Source organism: Panulirus ornatus, chromosome 73 (assembly GCF_036320965.1).
Source record: "Panulirus ornatus isolate Po-2019 chromosome 73, ASM3632096v1, whole genome shotgun sequence".
Lineage (NCBI taxonomy): Eukaryota > Metazoa > Arthropoda > Malacostraca > Decapoda > Palinuridae > Panulirus > Panulirus ornatus.
In genome coordinates, this window is record NC_092296.1 from 12,508,789 (window position 1) to 12,532,794 (window position 24,006).

General features: G+C 41.8%; 1 protein-coding gene across 1 annotated transcript in view; it reads right to left on the reverse strand.

The window, feature by feature from the left end:
* The window catches only part of Taf8 (TBP-associated factor 8), a 113,015-nt gene that overhangs the window by 87,519 nt on the left and 1,490 nt on the right, over positions 1-24,006 (reverse strand). The gene's annotated exons all lie outside the window — the stretch shown is intronic.

The window sequence follows — 24,006 nt, forward strand, 5'->3', positions numbered from 1 at the left end:
CATATTACCTATCTCTCCTTTTTTCTCATCTTGGCTACATCCACACACATTTAGACACCCCAATCTGAGCCTTCGAGGAGGATGAGCACTCCCTGCCTGACTCCTTCTGTTTCCCCCTTTAGAAAGTTTAAATACAAGGAGGAGAGGGTTTCCAGCCCCCTGCTCCCATCCCCTTTAGTCGCCTTCTATGACACGTGAGGAATGCGTGGGAAGTATTCTTTCTCCCCTATCCCCAGGGATAATAAAAAAAGATAAAAAAAAAAGAATATGTATATCTATTTATTTATTTATCTATTCATTTATTATACTTTGTCGCTATCTACCGCATTAGCAAGGTAGCGCAAAGAAACAGACAAAAGAATGGCCCAACTGTCCCACATACACATATACATACACATCCACACACACACATATACATACCTATACATCTCAAAGTATACATATATATACACACAGAGACATATACATATATACACTTGTACATAATTCATACTGTCTGCCCTTATTCATTCCCATCACCACCCTGCCACACATGAAATGACAACCCCTCCCCCCCCCATGTGCGCGAAGTAGCGCTAGAAAAAGACACAAAGGCCACATTCGTTCACACTCAGTTTCTAGCTGTCATGTATAATGCATCGAAACCACAGCTCCCTTTCCACATCCAGGCCCCACAAAACTTTCCATGGTTTACCCCAGATGCTTCACATGCTCTGGTTCAATCCACTGAAAGCACGTCGACCCCAGTATGCCACATTGTTCCAATTCACTCTATTCCTTGCACCCCTTTCACCCTCCTGCATGTTCAGCCCTGATCACTCAGAATCTTTTTCACTCCATCTTTCCACTTCAAATTTGGTCTCCCACTTATCCTCTTACCCTCCACCTCTGACACATATATCTTCTTTGTCAATCTTTCCTCACTCATTTTCTCCATGTAACCAAACCATTTCAAAACACCCTCTTCTGCTCTCTCAACCATACTCTTTCTATAGGGGATAGGGGAGAAAGAATACTTCACACGCATTCCTCACGTGTCATAGAAGGTGACTAAAGGGTATGGGAGCGGGGCCTAGAAAACCTCCCCTCCTATTTTAACTTTCTAAACGGGGAAACAGAAGAAGGAGTCGCGCAAGGAGTGCTCATCCTCCTCGAAGGCTCAGATTGGGGTGTTTAAATGTGTGTGGATGTAACCAAGATGAGAAAAAAGTAGTAGGTAGTATGTTTCAGGAAAGGAACCTCGATGTTTTGGCATTGAGTGAAACAAAGCTCAAGGGTAAAGGGCAAGAGTGGTTCGGGAATGTCTTGGGAGTAAAGTCAGGGGTTAGTGAGAGGATTTGTTAGTGATAGAGTGTCGGAAAGGAAACTCTAGATTGATATGGGTAAAACTGAAAGTGGATGGAGAGAGATGGGTGATTATTGGTACACATGCACCTGGGCATGAGAAGAAAAATCATGAGAGGCAAGTGTTTTGGGAGCAGCTGAGTGAATGTGTTAGTATTTTGATGCACGAGACCGGGTTATGGTGATGGGTGATTTGAATGCAAATGTGAGTAATGTGGCAGTTGGGGGAATAATTGGTGTACATTGGGTGTACAGTGTTGTAAATGGTAATGATGAAGAGCTTGTAGATTTATATGCTGAAAAAGGACTGGTGATAGGGAATACCTGGTTTAAAAAGAGATATACATAAGTATACATATGTAAGTAGGAGAGATGGCCAGAGAGCATTATTGGATTACATGTTAATTGATAGGTGCATGAAAGAGAGACTTTTGCATGGTAATGTGCTGAGAGGTGCAACTGGAGGGATGTTTAATCATTATCTTGTGGAGGCTAAGGTGAAGATTTGTAGAGGTTTTCAGAAAAGAGAGAATACTGGGGTGAAGAGAGTGGTGAGAGCAAGTGAGCTTGGGAAGGAGACTTGTGTGAGGAAGTACCAGGAGAGAGTGAGTACAGGATGGAAAAAGGTGAGAACAAAGGATGCAAAGGGAGTGGAGGAGGAATGGGATGTATTTAGGGAAGCAGTGATGGCTTGTGCTAAAGATGCTTGTGGCATGAGAAACATGGGAGGTGACCAGATTAGAAAGGGTAGTGAGTGGTCGGATGAAGAAGTAAGATTATTAGTGAAAGAGAAGAGACAGGCATTTGAACAATTTATGCAAGGAAATAATGCAAATGAGTGGGAGATGTATAAAAGAAAGAGACAGGAGGTCAAGAGAAAGGTGCAAGAGGCCAAAAAAGAGGGCAAATGAGAGTTTGGAAGGAAGTAAATAAAGTGCATAAGACAAAGGAACAAATGGGAACATCAGTGAAAGGGGCTAATGGGGAGGTGATAACAAGTAGTGGTGATATGAGAAGATGGAGTGAGTATTTTGAAGGTTTGTTGAATGTGTTTGATGACTGAGTGGCAGATATAGGGTGTTTTGGTCAAGGTGGTGTGCAAAGTGAGAGGTTTTGGGAGAATGATTTGGTAAACAGAGGAGAGGAAGTAAAAGCTTTGCAGAAGATGAAAGCCAGCAAGACAGCAGGTTTTGATGGTGTTGCACTGGAATTTATTGAAGAAAGGGGGTGACTGTATTGTTGACTGGTTGGTAAGGTTATTTAATGTATGTATGAGTCATGCTGAGGTGCCTGAGGTCTGGTGGAATGCTTACATAGTGCCATTGTACAAAGGCAAAGGAGATGAGAGTGAGTGCTCAAATTACAGACGTATAAGTTTGTTGAGTATTCCTGGGAAATTATATGGGAGGGTATTCATTGAGAGGGTAAAGGCATGTACAGAGCATCAGACTGGGGAAGAGCAGTGTGGTTCCAGAAGTGGTAGAGGATGTGTGGACCAGGTGTTTGCTTTGAAAAATGTATGTGAGAAATACTTAGAAAAGCCAATGGATTTGTATTTAGCATTTATGGATCTGGAGAAGGAATACGATAGAGTTGATGGAGATGCTCTGTGGATGGTATTAAGAATATATAGTGTGGGAGGTAAGTTGTTAGAAGCAGTGAAAATTGATTATCGAGGATGTAAGGATGTGTACGTGTAGGAAGAGAGGAAATTGACTGGTTCTCAGCAAATGTTTGTTTGCGGCAAGGGTGCGTGATGTCTCCATGGTTGTTCAATTTGTTTATGGATGGGGTGGTTAGGAAGGTGAATGCAAGAGTTTTGGAAAGAGGGGCAAGTATGCAATCTGTTGTGGATGGGAGAGCTTGGGAAGTGAGTCAGTTGTTGTTCGCTGATGATACAGTGCTGGTGGCTGATTCGGGTGAGAAAGTGCAGAAGCTGGTGACTGAGTTTGGTAAAGTGTGTGAAAGAAAGCTGAGAGTAAATGTGAATAAGAGCAAGATTTAATAGGTACAGTAGGGTTGAGGGACAAGTCAATTGGTAGGTAAGTTTGAATGAAGAAAAACTGGAGGAAGTTAAGTGTTTTAGATATCTGGGAGTGGATTTGGGAGCGGATGGAACCATGGAAGCGGAAGTGAATCATAGAGTGGGGAAGGGGGTGAAAGTTCTGGGAGCATTGGAGAATGTGTGGAAGTTGAGAACATTATCTTGGAAAGCAAAAATGGGTATGTTTGAAGGAATAGTGATTCCAACAATGTTATATGGTTGCAAGGCGTGGGCTATAGATAGAGTTGTGCGGAGGAGGGTGGATGTGCTGGAAATGAGATGTTTGAGGACAATATGTGGTGTGAGGTGGTTTGATCGAGTAAGTAATGAAAGGGTAAGAGAGATGTGTGGTAATAAAAAGTGTGTGGTTGAGAGAGCAGAAGAGGGTGTGTTGAAATGGTTTGGTCACATGGAGAGAATGAGTGAGGAAAGATTGACAAAGAGGATATATGTGTCAGAGGTGGAGGGAACGAGGAGAAGTGGAAGACCTAACTGGAGTTGGAAAGATCGAGTGAAAAAGATTCTGAGTGATCGGGGCCTGAACATGCAGGAGGGTGAAAGGCATGCAAAGAATAGAATGAATTGGAATGATGTATTATACCGGGGTAGACGTGCTGTCAATAGATTGAAGCGGGGCATGTGAAGCATCTGGGGTAAACCATGGAAAGTGGTTTCGCCCCCTCTCCCAAGTTATGATTCACTTCTGCTTCCATGGTTCCATCCACTGCCAAATCCACTCCCACTTATCTAAAACACTTCACTTCCTCCAGTTTTTCTACGTTCAAACTTACCTCCCAATTGACGTGTCCCTCAACCCTACTGTACCAAATAACCTTGCTCTTATTCACATTTACTCTCAGCTTTCTTCTTTCACAAACTTTACCCAACTCAGTCACCAGCTTCTGCTCTTTCTCACCCGAATCAGCCACCAGCGCTGTATCATCAGCGAACAGCAACTGACTCACTTCCCAAGCACTCTCATCCACAACAGACTGCATACTTGCCCCTCTTTCCAAAACTCTTGTATTCACCTCCCTATCAACCCCATCCATAAACAAATTAACCAACCGTGGAGACATCACGCTCCCCTGCTGCAAACCAACATTCACTGAGAACCAATCACTTTCCTCTCTTCCTATTCATACTCATGCCTTTCATCCTCGATAAAAACTTTTCACTGCTTCTAACAACTTGCCTCCCAAACCATATATTCTTAATACCTCCCACAGAGCATCTCCATCAACTCTATCATATGCCTTCTCCTGATCCATAAATGCTACATACAAATCCATTTGCTTTTCTAAGTATTTTTCACATAAATTCTTCAAAGCAAACATCTGATCCACACATCCTCTACCACTTCTGAAACCACACTGCTCTTCCCCAATCTGATGCTCTGTATATACCTTCACCCTCTCAATCAATTCCCTCCCATATAATTTCCCAGGAATACTCAACAAACTTATACCTCTGTAATTTGAGCACTCACCTTTATCCCGTTTACCTTTGTACAAAGGCACTATGCATGCATTCCGCCAATCCTCAAGCACCTCACCATGAGTCATACATACATTAAATATCCTCACCAACCATTCACCCCCTTTTTTAATAAATTCCACTGCAATACCATCTAAACCCGCTGCCTTGCCGGCTTTCATCTTCCGCAAAGCTTTGACTACCTCTTCTCTGTTTACCAAATCATTCTCCCTGACCCTCGCACTTTGCACACCATCTCGACCAAAACACCCCATATATGCCACTCTATCAAACACATTCAACAAACCTTCAAAATACTCACTTCATCTCCTTCTCACATCACCACTACTTGTTATCACCTCCCCATTAGCACCCTTCACCGATGTTCCCATATGTTCTCTTCTGTGTGTATGAGTGGATGGGCCATTCTTTCTCCATTTCCTGAAGCTACCTCCCTGACGCTGGAAACAGTGATTAAGTATAATAATGATAATAATAATATGAATGCAAGGCATGGGCTATAGATGAGGCTTTGCAGAGGATGGCGGAAGGGTTGGAAATTAATGTCTGAGGACAATATGTGGTGTGAGGTGGTTTAACTGACAAAGTATTAAGAGATTAAAAGAGAGGTATGGTTATATAAAGAGTGTGGCTGGGACAGCTGAAAAGGATGCCCCAAAAATGGTTGGGACATATGAGGAGAGTGAGTGACGAGAGGTTTACAAAAAGGATGTGTGAGAAGTGGAGAAAGCGAGAACAGGGAAACCAAACTGGAGATGGAAGGGTGAAGTGAAAAAGATTTTGAGTGACCAAGTCCCAAACATGTAGAAGGGTGTTTCAAGGGCATTCTCGGGTTAGAGCAAATTGGAATGATGTGGTATAGAGGGGTCGATGTGCTGTTAATGGACTGAACCAAGGCATGTGAAACAGCCAGGGTAAACCATGGAAAGGTCTGTAGGGGCTAGTTGTGGATTGAGAGCTGTGGTTTTTGTGCACTACATACGACACGTAGAGCATGGATGTGAGCAAATGTAGCCTTTTGTCAACAGTTCCTCTTGCTACTTCACTAACAAGGGAAACTGTGAAGGGTATGTAAGAAAAACAGCTGTTTGGCACAGGAGCCTACAGATAGGTACTGGGTACTACCAGGACTCTTTCACAGAAATATTTTCTTTTTTTTCCAACCTGTTTGCAAGGTAGTGCCAGGAACAGAAGAATAAAGGCCATATTTGTTCACATCCATACTCTAGCGGTAACATGCAGTGCACTGATACCAAAGCCCCCATCCCCAACCAGGCCCAACAAATCTTTCTATGATTTCCTACAGCCACTTACCATGCCCAAGTTACATCCACTGACAGTTTCAAAGCCTCCATCCCCAACCAGGCCCAACAAATCTTTCTATGATTTCCTACAGCCACTTACCATGCCCAAGTTACATCCACTGACAGTTTGCTACCCCTTGCATACTTCATCATTCCAATTCACTCTATCCAATACATGCCCTTCATCCTCCTCCATGTTCAGATCCTACCCAGTTAAAACATTTTTCAGTCCATCCTTCCATGTCCAGCTTAGTCTTCAACTATACCCCTCTACATGACATATAACCTTTGTCAACCTTTCCTCACTCATTATCTTCATATATCCAAACTATTTCAGTGCACCCTCTTCAACTCTAACTATACTCTTGTTATTAAACACCTTTACCTTACCCTATCATACTTCAATCGATCAACCCTCTTCACACCACATATTGTTTTTAAGCATTTCATTTCTGACGTATTCACCCCTTTCTAAACCTTCTTACCTACAGCCCATGCCTAGCATTCACATAACATCAGGACTATAATACTGCATTTCTAAACATAGCCATCTTTGCCTTTCCAGAAAGTGTCTTCTCTTTCCACCCATTCCTCAAGGTTCCCAAAATCTTCAAACCCCTTAACCCATACTATGATTCACCTCAGCTCCCATAGTTTCATTTGCTTACAAGTCCATTCCCAAAGTACCTAAAACACTTCACTTCCTCTAATTTTCTCTCATCAAACTCACACTACTCTAACCTGTCTCTTTGTGGTGCTAAACACAATAACCTTGCCTTCTATTCCAACTGACTTGCAACTTTCTCCTGTCACACATTCTCCCAAGCTAACACCAAATTTTGCTGTTTCTTACTTAACTTTGCAACTGTGTCATCAGCAAACAATGACTCACCTCAAAGGTCTTCCCACCCCCAATGGAAGCATACCTGTTCCTTTCTCCTAGACCCTTGCATTTACCAACTTCACCAACCCATCAATAAATAGATTAAACGGCCATGATGATATCAAACACCCCTATCACAAACCCACCTTAACCTGAAACCACTCTTGCTCTTCTCTTTCTACTCATTCATGTTACTGGCCTGGTAAAACTTTAAAATTCTAACACCTTTCCTTCCATGCTATAGTATTATTTGTAATACCTTCAACAACACATCTGTATCAACCTCATCATATGTTTTCTCCAGGTCCATAAATGCCACATACAAATCCTTTTTCTCTAGTATTTCTCACATGCATTCCATAAAGCAAACATCCAATCCACACATCCTCTACTGCTCCTGAAACTACAATGTTCCCCCCAGTCTAATACTCTGTGCATGCCACCATCCTCTCAGTCACCATTCCTGCATACAAATTACCAAGTAAAACTTAACTAACTTAGAGACTGAAATTCAAACACCCACCTTTCTCCCCCATGCCTTTATACAAAGGCACTATACATGCATTCCATCAATTCTCAAGCACCTCATCATGATCCATACATACAAAGAAAATTCTTATTATAAACCAATCAAAAACATAGTCACTACATTTCTTCAGCAATTCAACTGCAATACCATCCACTCCAGCCACTTTGTCACATTTAATCTTATGCAAGGCTTTCAAAACTTCTTCACTTAACACTAAACCTCTTGCCATAACTCTCACTTTGCATATCTCCCCAACCTAAACAACCTACAATCGTCTCCATATCATCAAACAAATTCAATAATCCTTCAGAGTACTCATTCCATCTCCTTTTCAATAAACCTCTGCCATTTCCCATTTGCCCATCTTTTCATCAAATCTCTGCCACTTCCCCATTTGCCCCATCTCCAAAGACAAAATATTTTTGGATAGACATTCTCCAGTGATTTTACAAAACCAATTTTACTTCTATCCTTGGAGACAGGGAAGAAAGAATACTTTCTTTCTTTCTTTCATGCTATTAGCCATTTCCCGCATTAGCGTTAAGAACAGAGGACTGGGCCTTTGAGGGAATATCCTCACCTGGCCCCCTTCTCTGTTCCTTCTTTGGGAAAATTGAAAAAAAAAAAAAAAAAAAAAGCAAGAGGGGAGGATTTCCAGCCCCCCGCTGCCAAGAAAGAATACTGTAATGATATAATTCATTGCCACTGCTTTGGGCAGTGGCAGTATTGTAACCAATGCAGTTAGGAGGTCATGCTATTGTGGCAGGCACAAAATTGAGAAAAGTTTTAAAATTCCAATGCCTCAAGGGATGCTCTAGTTTTCAAGAGTATCTAAATTCTCACTCCACCCTCTCATGGTAACCTTGTTATTACACCCTTAGTGGTGGAACTGAAGAAGAAGGCATTGTCTAACTCCATTAGGGCATAATAATAGTATCTTTTTTAAATATACACAAACACTTGAGGTGTGCTGAGGTTTTTAGTTTTTCAGACGGTTTGGGAGACCCACTGACTGGAAAACACTGCACTGGAGTTGCCCTCTGCTAGTGGCCTGTCGAAGGTGAGACACAAAAGGATAAGAAGCAGCACTAGATTTTGCCAATCATGCCAAGGAGTAAAAGGGACAAGCAATTGAGGGTGATGATGAGTGTAAATGGGATCCCTGGTAAGAATAAAAGGAGGGAGCTTGTGGGGAAATTTAAGTCATAATTTGGATGTTCTGGGGGTTGGGGAAATCCAAATCCTTCAATATGGTGTATGAAGTGAAAATGGAAGTGATGAGTTAAGTTACAGGAGGGCATGGAAGGAAATGTATGGACGGAAATGAATAAAAATGATCAGGTAGGAGGGAAAGAAGGATGTGTAATTCCATTATCACCGAGTGTGAAAGAGTCTTACAAAGTAAGGTTGGAATGGGTCTAGAATAGTGTGGGTGAAAGGAAAGACTGGAACTGTCTTGTGAATATGAAGACTGTGTGAGGTAAGGATGAAATGGAACACTTCTGGAGAAATCTCAATGACTATAAAAGGTTTTGAGAATGAGAGAAAGGTGGTTGTAATGGGTGATATGAATGCCAAGGTAGGATGCGATGAAACTGGCAAGATAGCTAGTAAATGGATAGTACCTGGAGTTATTGAGATTGGAAGTTATCTTGTGGATGTCTGTATGGTACGGTGTGAGGAGGACTGAAGAGGTAAAGTGTTGGTAAACAAGATTAATCTAAAAATTCAGAAAGGAAAATGAAAGGAAGGTGACTGAAAGTTTTGATGGAAGTGCAGTAAATATGTGAATGAGGTGTTTAAAATGTGTAGAGAAAGACTAATAAAGGTTACTGAATTAGTAGTTAGACACAAAGTCTTGAGATATAGGAAAAGATATAGAAATACATGGTGGACATAAGAGATTACAAATGCTCTGGAAGAGAAGAAAAAGGCACATGGTAAAGGATTTTCCTTTTTTTTTTTTTTTTCCTAAAAACACTTTCCAATATGGTTATGCTTATGAGGAAATGGGAAAATGTGGGGGAGCGGGGAGCCAGAAATCCTCCCCTCATATTTTTTTTTTTTTTTTTAACTTTCTAAAATGGGAAACAGAAGAAGGAGTCACGCGGGGAGTGCTCATCCTCCTCGAAGGCTCAGATTGGGGTGCCTAAATGTGTGTGGATGTAACCAAGATGTGAAAAAAGGAGAGATAGGTAGTATGTTTGAGGAAAGGAACCTGGATGTTTTGGCTCTGAGTGAAACGAAGCTCAAGGGTAAAGGGGAAGAGTGGTTTGGGAATGTCTTGGGAGTAAAGTCAGGGGTTAGTGAGAGGACAAGAGCATGGGAAGGAGTAGCAGTACTCCTGAAACAGGAGTTGTGGGAGCATGTGATAGAATGTAAGAAAGTAAATTCTCGATTAATATGGGTAAAACTGAAAGCTGATGGAGAGAGATGGGTGATTATTGGTGCATATGCACCTGGGCATGAGAAGAAAGATCATGAGAGGCAAGTGTTTTGGGAGCAGCTGAATGAGTGTGTTAGTGGTTTTGATGCACGAGACCGGGTTATAGTGATGGGTGATTTGAATGCAAAGGTGAGTAATGTGGCAGTTGAGGGAATAATTGGTATACATGGGGTGTTCAGTGTTGTAAATGGAAATGGTGAAGAGCTTGTAGATTTATGTGCTGAAAAAGGACTGATGATTGGGAATACCTGGTTTAAAAAGCGAGATATACATAAGTATACTTATGTAAGTAGGAGAGATGGCCAGAGAGCGTTATTGGATTACGTGTTAATTGACAGGCGCGCGAAAGAGAGACATTTGGATGTTAATGTGCTGAGAGGTGCAACTGGAGGGATGTCTGATCATTATCTTGTGGAGGCTAAGGTGAAGATTTGTATGGGTTTTCAGAAAAGAAGAGTGAATGTTGGGGTGAAGAGGGTGGTGAGAGTAAGTGAGCTTGGGAAGGAGACCTGTGTGAGGAAGTACCAGGAGAGACTGAGTACAGAATGGAAAAAGGTGAGAACAATGGAAGTAAGGGGAGTGGGGGAGGAATGGGATGTATTTAGGGAATCAGTGATGGATTGCGCAAAAGATGCTTGTGGCATGAGAAGAGTGGGAGGTGGGTTGATTAGAAAGGGTAGTGAGTGGTGGGATGAAGAAGTAAGAGTATTAGTGAAAGAGAAGAGAGAGGCATTTGGACGATTTTTGCAGGGAAAAAATGCAATTGAGTGGGAGATGTATAAAAGAAAGAGACAGGAGGTCAAGAGAAAGGTGCAAGAGGTGAAAAAAGAGGGCAAATGAGAGTTGGGGTGAGAGAGTATCATTAAATTTTAGGGAGAATAAAAAGATGTTCTGGAAGGAGGTAAATAAAGTGCGTAAGACAAGGGGAGCAAATGGGAACTTCAGTGAAGGGCGCAAATGGGGAGGTGATAACAAGTAGTGGTGATGTGAGAAGGAGATGGAGTGAGTATTTTGAAGGTTTGTTGAATGTGTTTGATGATAGAGTGGCAGATATAGGGTGTTTTGGTCGAGGTGGTGTGCAAAGTGAGAGGGTTAGGGAAAATGATTTGGTAAACAGAGAAGAGGTAGTAAAAGCTCTGCGGAAGATGAAAGCCGGCAAGGCAGCAGGTTTGGATGGTATTGCAGTGGAATTTATTAAAAAAGGGGGTGACTGTATTGTTGACTGGTTGGTAAGGTTATTTAATGTATGTATGACTCATGGTGAGGTGCCTGAGGATTGGCGGAATGCGTGCATAGTGCCATTGTACAAAGGCAAAGGGGATAAGAGTGAGTGCTCAAATTACAGAGGTATAAGTTTGTTAAGTATTCCTGGTAAATTATATGGGAGGGTATTGATTGAGAGGGTGAAGGCATGTACAGAGCATCAGATTGGGGAAGAGCAGTGTGGTTTCAGAAGTGGTAGAGGATGTGTGGATCAGGTGTTTGCTTTGAAGAATGTATGTGAGAAATACTTAGAAAAGCAAATGGATTTGTATGTAGCATTTATGGATCTGGAGAAGGCATATGATAGAGTTGATAGAGATGCTCTGTGGAAGGTATTAAGAGTATATGGTGTGGGAGGCAGGTTGTTAGAAGCAGTGAAAAGTTTTTATCGAGGATGTAAGACATGTGTACGTGTAGGAAGAGAGGAAAGTGATTGGTTCTCAGTGAATGTAGGTTTGCGGCAGGGGTGTGTGATGTCTCCATGGTTGTTTAATTTGTTTATGGATGGGGTTGTTAGGGAGGTGAATGCAAGAGTTTTGGAAAGAGGGGCAAGTATGAAGTCTGTTGGGGATGAGAGAGCTTGGGAAGTGAGTCAGTTGTTGTTCGCTGATGATACAGCGCTGGTGGCTGATTCATGTGAGAAACTGCAGGAGCTGGTGACTGAGTTTGGTAAAGTGTGTGAAAGAAGAAAGTTAAGAGTAAATGTGAATAAGAGCAAGGTTATTAGGTACAGTAGGGTTGAGGGTCAATTCAATTGGGAGGTGAGTTTGAATGGAGAAAAACTGGAGGAAGTGAAGTGTTTTAGATATCTGGGAGTGGATCTGGCAGCGGATGGAACCATGGAAGCGGAAGTGGATCATAGGGTGGGGGAGGGGGCGAAAATTCTGGGAGCCTTGAAGAATGTGTGGAAGTCGAGAACATTATCTCGGAAAGCAAAAATGGGTATGTTTGAAGGAATAGTGGTTCCAACAATGTTGTATGGTTGCGAGGCGTGGGCTATGGATAGAGTTGTGCGCAGGAGGATGGATGTGCTGGAAATGAGATGTTTGAGGACAATGTGTGGTGTGAGGTGGTTTGATCGAGTAAGTGACGTAAGGGTAAGAGAGATGTGTGGAAATAAAAAGAGCGTGGTTGAGAGAGCAGAAGAGGGTGTTTTGATATGGTTTGGGCACATGGAGAGAATGAGTGAGGAAAGATTGACCAAGAGGATATATGTGTCGGAGGTGGAGGGAACGAGGAGAAGAGGGAGACCAAATTGGAGGTGGAAAGATGGAGTGAAAAAGATTTTGTGTGATCGGGGCCTGAACATGCAGGAGGGTGAAAGGAGGGCAAGGAATAGAGTGAATTGGAGCGATGTGGTATACCGGGGTTGACATGCTGTCAGTGGATTGAATCAAGGCATGTGAAGCGTCTGGGGTAAACCATGGAAAGCTGTGTAGTTATGTATATTTGTGTGTGTGGATGTATGTATATACATGTGTCTGGGGGTGGGTTGGGCCATTTCTTTCATCTGTTTCCTTGCGCTACCTCGCAAACGCGGGAGACAGCGGAAAAAAAAAAAAAAGTAGTGTACAATAGAAATAAGTATTTATCTACTTGTTATTTATCATACATAAGCCCTGGGGATAGAGGAGAAAGAATTCTTTCCACATATTACCTGCGTTTCATAGAAGGCGACTAAAGGGGAGGGAGCAGGGGGCTGGAAATCCTCCCCTTTCTTTTTTCATTTTCCAAAAAGAAGGAACAGAGAAAGGGGCCAAGTGAGGATATTCCCTCAAACGCTCAATCCTCTGTTCTTATCACTACCTAGTAAAGCGGGAAATGGTGAACAGTATGAAAAAAATAATCACTGTTTCCATGTCAGTGAGTTAGCGTCGGGTAACTGACGAAGAATGGCCCATCCACTCATATGTACATATATATACATACACATACTCAAACATTACATACATAGGCATGTACATATTCATACTTGCTTGCCTTCAGCCATTCCTGTTACAATCCCACCCCACAGGATAACAGCATTGCCATCCCCTGCTTCAGCGAGGTAGTGCCAGGAAAACAGACAAAAAGGCCACATTCGTTCACACTCAGACTCTAGCTGTCATGTGTAATGCACCAAAACCACAGCTCCCTATCCACATCCAGGCCCTAAAGAACTTTCCATGGTTTACCCCAGACGTTTCACATGCCCTGGTTCAATCCACTGACAGAACGTCGACCAAGGTATACCACATCATTCCAATCCACTCTATTCCTTGCACGCCTTTCATCCTCCTGTATGTTCAGGCCCCAAACGTTCAAAATATTTTTCACTCCATCATTCCACCTCCAATTTGGTCTCCCCCTGCCCTCTGACAAATATATCCTCTTTGTCAATCTTTCCTCACTCATTCTCTCCATATGTCCAAACCATTTCAACAAACCCTCTTCTGCTCTCTCAACTATACTCTTTTTATTTCCAAAAATCTCTCGTACCCTGACATTACTTACTCGATCAAACCACCTCACACCACATATTGTCCTCAAACATTTCATTTCCAACATATCTACCCTCCACTGTACAATTCTATCTACAGCCCATGCCTCGCAACCACATAACACTGTTGGAACCACTATTCCTTCAAACATACCCATTTTTGCTCTCCGAGATAAAGTTCTCTCCTTCCACACATTCTTCACTGCTCCCAGAAACTTTGCCCCGTCCCCCATCCCATGACTCACTTCCACTTCCATGGTTTAATCTGCTGCTAAGTCCAATCCCAGATATCTAAAACACTTCACTTCCTCTTAACTATTCTCCATTTAAATTTACATCTAAATTTACTTGTCCCTCAACCCTACCGAACCTAATAACCTTGCTCTTATTCACATTTACTCTCAGCCTAATCCTTTAACACACTTTTCCCAACTTGGCCACCAACCTCTGCAGTTTCTCACACAAATCAGCCACGAGAGCTGTATCGTTGGCGAACAACTGACTCACTACCCAAGCCCTCTCATACCACAACCGACTGCATACTCGCCCCTCTCTCCAAAACTCTTGCATTTACCTCCCTAACAACCCCATCCATGAATAAATTAAACAACCATGGAGACATCACTCACCCTTGCCACAGACCGACATTCACTGAGAACCAATCACTCTCCTCTCTTCCTACTCGTAAACATGCCTTACATCCTTGGTAAAAAATTTTCACTGCTTTTAGCAATTTACCTCCCACACCATATACTCTTAAAACCTTCCACAAAGCATCTCTATCAACCCTATCATATGCCATCTCCAGATCCATAAATGCTACATACAAATCCATTTGTTTTTCTAAGTATTTCTCACATATATTCTTCAAAGCAAACATCTGATCCACACAGCCTCTACCACTTTGGGACCACACTGCTCTTCCCCAGCCTGATGCTCTGTTTATGCCTTCACCCTCTCAATCAATACCCTCCCATATTATTTCCCAAGAATACTCAACAAATTTATGCCTCTGTAGTTTGAACACTAACCTTTATCTCCTTTGCCTTTGTACAATGGCACTATGCAAGTATTCTGCCAATCTTCAGGCACTTCATCATGGTCCATGCATATAATGAATATCCTTAACAACCAATCAACACAGTCACCCCCTTTTTTAATAAATTTGATCGCAATACCATCCAAACCTGCCACCTTGCTGGATTTCATCTTCCGCAAAGCTTTCACTACCTCTTCTCTCTTCACAAAACCATTCTCTATAAAGAATAAAGATGACCTGCCTGTTTTAAATACCTTGTGGGTTCTATTATCAGTAAAGTTTTGTCATCAAAACATACACAGAGATTTCCGATGTCAATAGATATAAGAAAATCTGACCCTGTGTGAGGTACTCATAATTAAGATCAATTTGATACCCCTTTTTCACATATAATTGTCATTTCCTGCTTAAACAGGGTACTGCCAAGATTAGATGACAGAGCCTTAGAGGGAAAAAAAATCCTTACTTGGCTCCTGGCTCTATTCTTTCTTTTGGAAAGTCATATAGAAGGGTAAGATTTCCAGCCACCCACTCTGCTCCTCTTAAGTCAACTTCTATGACACGCAGAATTCTTTCTCCCCAATCCACATAGCATTAATATCTTTTTTATCATATTTAGTCGCTGTCTCCTGCATGAGCGAGGTAGCGCAAGGAAACAGAAAAAAGAATGGCCCAACCCACCCACATACACATGTATATACATAAACGCCCACACACACACATATACATGTCTATAAATTTCAACATATCCCTGGGGATAGAGAAGAGAGAATACTTCCCACATATTCCCTGCATGTGGTAGAAGGCAACTAAAAGGCAAGGGAGTGGGGGGCTGGAAATCCTCCCCTCTCGTTTTTAGGTTTCCTAAAGAAGGAACAGAGGAGGGGGTCAAGTGAGGATATTCCCTCAAAGGCTCAGTCCCGTTCTTAACACTACCTCGCTAATGTGGGAAATGGCGAATAGTGTAAAAAAAAAAAACATTTCAACGTATACACAAATACATACACAGACATATACATATATACACATGTACATATTCATACTTGCTGCCTTCATCCATTCCCAGTGCCAACCTGCTACACATGACACAGCACCCCCCCCCTCCCTCCATGCGGCACGAGATAGTACTATGAAAAGATACAAAGGCCACATTCGTTCACACTCAGTCTCTAGCTGTCATGAGTAATGTACCAAAATCACAGCTCCCCTTAAACATCCAGGCCCTACAAAACTTTCCATGGTTTACCCCAGACACCCTGATTCAATCCATTGACAGCATGTCGACCCCGGTATATAGCATCGTTCCAATTCACTCTATTCCTTGCATGTCTTTCACTCTCCTGTATGGTCAGGCCCCGATTGCTCAATATCTTTTTCACTCCATCCTTTCACCTCCAATTTGGTCTCTTACTTCTCGTTCCCTCTACCTCTGACACATATATCCTCTTTGTCAATCTTTCCTCACTCATTCTCTCCATGCGACCAAATCATTTCAATACACCCTCTTCTGCTCTCTCGACCACACTCTTTTTATTACCACACCTCTCTCTCATCCTTTCATTACTTACTCGATCAAACCACCTCACACCACATATTGTCCTCAAACATTTCATTTCCAACAGATCCACCCTCCTCTGCACAACCCTATCTGTAGCTTATGCCTCGCAGCCATATAACATTGTTGGAACCACTATTCCTTCAAACATACCCATTTTTGCTTTCCAGGATAACATTCTCTCCTTCCACACATTCTACATTGCTCCCAGAACCTTTGCCCCCTCCCCCACCCTGTGACTCGCTTCCACTTCCATCCACTGCTAAGTCCACTCCCACATATCTAAAACACTTCGCTTCCTCCAACTTTTCTCCATTCAAATTTATATCCCAATTCACTTGTTCCTCAACCCTACTGGACCTAATAACCTTGCTCTTACTCATATTCACTCTCAAATTTCTCCTTTCACACACTTTTCCAAACTTGGTCACCAAATTCTGCAGTTTCTCACCCAAATCGGCCAATAGCACTGTATCATTAGCGAAAAACAAGTGACTCACTTCCCAAACCCTCTCATACCACAACAGACTGCATACTTGCCCCTCTCTCCAAAACTCTTGTATTTATCTTCCTAACAACCCCATCCATAAACAAATCAAACAACCATGGAGACATCATGCATCCCTGCAACCATGGAGACATCATGCATCCCTGCAGCAAACTGACATTCACTGGGAATCAATCACTTTCCTCTCTTCCTACTCGTACACATGCCTTACATCCTTGATAAAAACTTTTCACTGCTTCACCTTACCTCCCCCACCATATACTCTTAATACCTTCCACAAAGCATCTCTATCAACTCTTATCATATGCCTTCTCCAGATCCATAAGTGCTACATACAAATCCTTCTGTCTTTCTCAGTATTTCTCACATACAGCCTTCACAGCAAACAACTGATTCACACATCCTCTACCACTTCTAAAACCACACTGCTCTTCCCCAATCTGATGCTCTGCACATGGCTTTACCCTCTCAATCAATACCCTCCCACAAAATTTCCCAGGAATATTCAACAAACTTATACCTCTGTAATTTGAACACTCAACTTTATCCCCTTTGCCTTTGTACAATGGCACTATGCATGCATTCTGCCAAGCCTCAGGCACTTCACCATGAACCATACATACAATGAATATCCTCACCAAACAATCAACAACACAAGCACCCCTTTTTTAATTAATTCCACTGCCACACCATCCAAACCCACTGCCTTGCTGGCTTTCATCTTCCGCAAAGCTTTCACTAACTCTTCTCTGTTTACCAAACCATTCTTCCTAACCCTCTCACTTCACACACTACCCAAAACACCCTATATCTACCACCCTATCATCAAACACATTCAAAAGACCTTCAAAATACTCACTCCGCCTCCTTCTCACTTCACCACTACTTGTTATTACCTTCCCATTAGCCCCCTTCACCAATGTTCCCATTTGTTCTCTTGTCTTACACACTTTACCTCCTTCCAAAACATCTTTTTATTCTCTCTTAAATTTAATGATACTCTCCCATCCTAACTCTAATTTGCCCTCTTTTTCACCTCTTGCACCTTTCCTCTTGCCTCATTCTTTTATACATCTCCCAGTCATTTGCGCTACTTCCCTCAAAAATCATCCATACGTCTCTCTCTTCTCTTTCACTAGCAATCTTACTTCTTCATCCCACCACTCACTACCCTTTCTAATCTGCCCAAAAGTTTTGTGAATGCATTACTTATGCTCTCAGCTATCTATTAATTTACAATATATTTACCCAACAATTTCCCTCTACTTCAAAGCCCTAACTACATTAGAAAAACTTAAAATTGATGGTGCTGAAAGTGCTACATTTATGGGTTGCAGCCCAACTTGGCCGGCCCATTGCCAACTCAGCTTACTGCCAACTAGTCCCATCACCAACTTGGCCCACCATTATAAATTAACAAGACATTGAATGTTTATTATTTCTTTTTGAAAACAGACAGCAATTTTCTTAATATACATTGAGACATTTACTAAACTTTTTAAAAAACATACTTTCATTCCTTCCATTTTTTCTTTTATGTTGAAGGCTCCAGTCATGGATCAAGGTCGGACCTTAATTGAAGTATATAGAGAATTATGAAATGGATAGAGGAAGACAAGGAAAAGCATTTACAAATTTTGGAGGAAGCAAAAGACTTGTCTTTTGAAATGTGTCAGATTATAGTTAATGGCAAAAAACATGAGAAGGTAGAGAGCTTCAAAGCTTCAACATGTAGGGAAAGAAGCAGGTATTAAAATGGCCCACCGCTGAGTTCCCAATGGCCATACAATAGTCATGCGATGCAGCAGCTTGCCAAGTATTGTGTGGTCTAGTTAGTGGTGGGGGCGCACAAGTAGCCAGCTCTCGGAAGCAGAGATCAAAGTAACACCTACAGAAGAAAGTAAACCAACACTGCGGAATAGGGCAAGTGGGTCAAGTTTGGAAGTTAGCCTGGAACAGTTTATAAGTTGGATCGCTTTCGACTTAACTCTGTCAAATAAGCATATAGAGCTAGAACCACCCAAAATGGGAGAGAAACACTCCATACAAGAATGAATCAATCCCTTGTACAAACACAGCAACTGTTCAGAAGAGGTTTCGACATCTAAACGGGACATCCAGTTTTTAGAGGGAGACTTAGCTATTCCTGTAATGTGGGGTTTCTCAGAGTGGACATTACACTAATACCAAGCACGTTCATTGAGTCAAGAGGTGGAACTACAGAACTGTTAAAGGAAAGACGAGAGTTGTGAGGAGTTTTTCGTAGAGAGATGAGTAGAAATTGGGTCTTGGAGGCACTAAACAAGATTTTGTCTACCCACTGAGATATTCTGTCAAAGCCTAAGTTTACTGAGGAAGCTGTGTCAATATGAGATGTAGATTGAGTAAGAGAAAAGGAGCAGAATCAAAGGTTGTGGATGAATGCCGTGGAGAGAAAATTGTCAAAAAAAAAAAGAGAAAAAGTGTAAGGGACAGGACAGAAGCTTGAAAGACTTCAGAGATAGATTGGTGGGAGAGGGAGCTAGATATGGAGCAAAGTGAGGGAGGGAAGCCAAAAGAGGGAGTTTAGAGATGAGACCCCAATGCCACACCCAATCAAAAACCTTAGATTTGTCAAGAACAACTACAGATGGCTCCCAAAAATCTTTCAGGGATGATGACCAGACATTAGCAAGATAGAAAAGAACATTACCAGTGGATCTTGCCTTAAAGAAGCCATTCTGGTGATAAGAGAGAAGATTGTGATTTTTGAGGAGTTTAAGGATATGAGAGTTGGGAAGGGATTCAAAGACTTTGGAAATGGGAGATGTCAAGGCAATAGGAGCATAGTTAGAGGATAGAAACACAAGAGATGACAAGCACAGAAGCAAATTCAGAGTTAGTTAAAAGAAGTTAAAAAAATGTATATGCAGGTATATTAGTTAAAAAAAATGTATATACATATCTACAGAAAGACTATGAGAGGCACTTTGGGAGCAGCTGAGCAAGTGTGATAACAGCTTTGATGCACAAGATCGAGTTACAGTGATGGGTGATTTAAATGCAAAGCTGAGTAATGTGGCAGTTGAGGGTATAATTGGCATACATGGGATGTTCAGTGTTATAAATGGAAATGGTGAAGAGCTTGTGGATTTGTGTGCTGAAAAAGAACTGGTGATTAGGAATACCTGGTTTCAAAAGAGAGATATACATAAGTATATGTATGTGAGTAAGAGAGATGGTCAAAGGGCTTTACTGGATTACATGTTAATTGATAAGCGTGTAAAGGTGAGACTTTAGGATGTTAATGTGCTAAAAGGGGCAGCTGGAGGGATGTCTGATCACTATCTTGTGGAAGCAAAGGTGAAGATTTGTAGAGGTTTCCAGAAAAGAAGAGAGAATGTTGGGGAGAAGACAGTGGTTAGAGTAAGTGAGCTTGGAAAGGAGACTTGTGTGAGGAAGCACCAGGAGAGACTGAGTGTAGAATGGCAAAGGTTGAGAGCAAAGGACGTGAAGGGAGTGGGAGAGGAATGCGATGTATTTAGGGAAGCAGTGATGGCTTGAGCAAAAAATGCATGTGGCATGAAAAAGGTGAGAGGTGGGCAGATTAGAAAGGGTAGTGAGTGGTGGGATGAAGTAAGACTGTTAGTGAAAGAGAAGAGAGAGGTGTTTGGATGATACTTGCATGTAAGTAGTGCAAATGACTGGGACAAGCATAAAAGAAAGAGGCAGGAGGTCAAGAGAAAGGTGCAAGAAGTGAAAAAGAGGGCAAATAAGAGTTGGGGTGAGAGACTATAATTAAATTTTAAGGAGAATAAAAAGATGTTTTGGAAGGAGGTAAATAACATGCACAAGACAAGAGAATAGATGGGAACATCAGAGAAGGGGGCAAGTGGGGAGATCAAAACAAGTAGTGATGAAGTGAGGGGACAGAGTAAGTAATTTGAGGGTTTGTTGACTGTGTTTGATGATAAAAGTTGCAGATATAAAATGTTTTGGTCAGGGTGGTGTGTGAAGTGAGAGGGTCAGAGACAATGGTTTGGTAAACAGAGAAGAGGTAGTGAAAGCTTTGCAGAAGATGAAAACCAGCAAGGTGGCAGCTTTGGATGGTATGCAAAGGAATCTATTGTAAAAGGGGGTGACTGTGTTGTTGATTGGTTGGTAAGGGTACTGAATGTATGTATGGATAATGGTGAATGGAGTGAGGATTGGCGGGATGCATGCGTAGTGCCAATGTACAAAGACAAAGGGGATAAAGGTGAGTGTTCAAACTAAAAAGGCATAAGTTTGTTGAGTATTCCTGGGAAAATATATGAGAGGGTATTGATTGAGAGGGTAAAAGACTGGGGAAGAGCAGTGTGGTTTCAGAAGTGGTAGAGGACGTGTGGATCAGGTGTTAGCTTTGAAGAAAGTATGTGAGAAATACTTAGAAAAACAGATGGATTTGTTTGTAGCATTTATGGATCTGGAGAAGGCATATGATGGGGCTGAAAGAGATGCTTTGTGGAAGGTTTTAAAAGTATATCGTGTGAGAGGTAAGTTACTAGGAGTGAAAAGTTTTTACCAAGTATGTAAGGCATGTGTATGAGTAGGAAGGGAGCGACTGGTTCCCAGTGAATGTCGGTTTGCAGCAGGGGTGTGTGATGTCCCAATGGTCGTTCAATCTGTTTATGGATGGGGTGATTTGGGAGGTAAATGCAAGTTTTGGAGAGAGAGGTGAGTATGCAGTCTGTCGTGGATGACAGGGCCTGGGAAGTGAGTCAGTTGTTGTTCACTGATGACACAGCTCTGGTGACTGATTCAAGTGAGAAACTGCAGAGGTAGGTGACTGCGCTTGGAAAAGTGAGTGAAAAGAGAAAGTTGAGAGTAAATATGAATAAGAGCAAGGTTATTAGGCTCAGTAGGGATGAGGGACAAGTTAATTGGGATGTAAGTTTGAATGGAGAAAAACTGGAGGTAGTGAAGTGTTTTAGATATCTGGGAGTGGACCTAGCAGTAGATTGAACCATAGAAGCAGAAGTGAGTCAAAGGGTGAGGGAGGGGGCGAAGGTTCTGGGAGTGATGAAGAATGTGTGGAAGGAGAGGACGTTATCTTGGAGAGCAAAAAATGGGTATGTTTGAAGGAACAGTGGTTCCAACAATGTTACATGGCTGCAAGGTATGGGCTACAGATAGGGTTGTATGTGGATGTGTTGGAAATGAAATGTTTGAGGACAATATGTGCTGTGAGGTGGTTTGATCAAGTAAGTAATAAAAGGGTAAGAGAGATGTGTGGTAATAAAAAGTGTGTGGTCGAGAGAACAGAGGAGGGTGTGTTGAAATTATTTGAACATATGGAGAGAATGAGTGAGGAAAGATTGACAAAGAGATGTATGTGTCAGAGGTGGAGGGAACAAGGAGAAGTGGGAGACCTAATTGGAGGTGGAAGGATGGAGTGAAAAAGATTTTGAGCAATAAGGGCCTGAACACACAGGAGGGTGAGAGGCGTGCAAGGAATAGAGTGAATTGGAGCAATGTGGTATGCTGGGATCGAAGTGCTATCAATGGACTGAACCAGGGCATGTGAAGCATCCGGTGTAAACCATGGAAAGGTCAGTGGGGCCTGGATGTGGATAGGGAGTTGTGGTTTCTGTGCATTACATATGACAGCTAGAGACTGAGTGTGAACGATGTAGCCTTTTTTTTTTTTCCTGGTACTACCTCACTGAAGTGGGGGGATGCTATTTCCTGTGTGGCAGGGTAGTGACAGGAATGGATGACGGCAAGCAAGTATGAATATGGACATGTGTATATATGTCTGTGTATTTATATGCATGTATATGACAATATGTATGTAAATGTATATGTGCGTGTAGGGGCGTTTATGGGCCATTCATCGTCTGTTTCCTGGTGCTATCTCGCTGATGCGGGAAACAGCAATTAAGTATGAAAATTAAAATAATATATACTTAGTGTTAATGGGATGGCCTTGATTAGGATATCAGCTGCCCATGCCATCTCAGCTAACATGAAAAAAGGTACACACAAACATACACACAGAGAACATAAAATAAGTTAATCATTCATTGTAGTACAATAACAAAAATGTAATGTGAAATTGCTCGCAGTAGATTTTTTGCTGACCTCTGACCTATGTTAAATTCTTCCCAGAATTTTACAAGTTGGCCATGATGTTTTATGTGTTTGTCCCATTGCTTTCTTAAAACTTTCCCATTAGAAAGAAGGTGCACCTGGAGGTTTATCAATCTGGCTTCATTATGTAGCAGCTTGATGAGAAGGTAGAAGCTGAGCTGTCCTTTCCAAGTCTTCAAACTGAGTCTATTATATATTATACCAACCTTCAACATCATTTTTGGTGTGGACACATCTACCAAATACACACCATGCATATGGAGACCAGATATCAGAAGTAATCCATGAGTTTCTGATGTACTCCAGTAGGGTGATGAGGAGTTGTGAGCTTTACTGTAAATGTGTATGAAGAGTTCTTCAATGTGTTCAACTGGCACTTAGGTAATGCAAGTAATTTTTTTATATATTTATGTGTCCCCACATCATTTGTGTATGAAACTTGGCCAAGTTCTTGTATATTTCTCCAACTGCCTGTTCCCAATGGATAACAACATCTGGGAGGATGTCCGGAACAGCACAGCCAACACTTGCTTATAAATCAATTGTGACTTCTTTAACTTTCAGCCCTCCACCCAGACAACCATTGCAGTGCTTAGATAGTCGCATATTTCTTAAAATCACTTCTGTGATAGTTAGTGATACAACATACATAAGCTCTTCATATCATACTTCACTAGTTATACTAATTTCCCATACATGCCATAGTGTGATATATGCAGTAAAACATTTGCTAGAAGCCATAAAAGTACATCTGGTATTACAACATTCATCACATATACACAAATCTCCTGCTGCACCTTTGATTTAAAGCTCATATAATTTAATATTCTAAAAGAACAGTGCTATTATACCAAGCAACACGCCATTTTAAACACCTCACTACACAAATACTGTCACCTTACCTGCTGGGATGCACTATGCTCAGACACACCAACCATCAAACAGCTATGTTACCACTAACTCATCAAAGTCCAGCCGATATGAAACCACTTCCGCTGATAAGT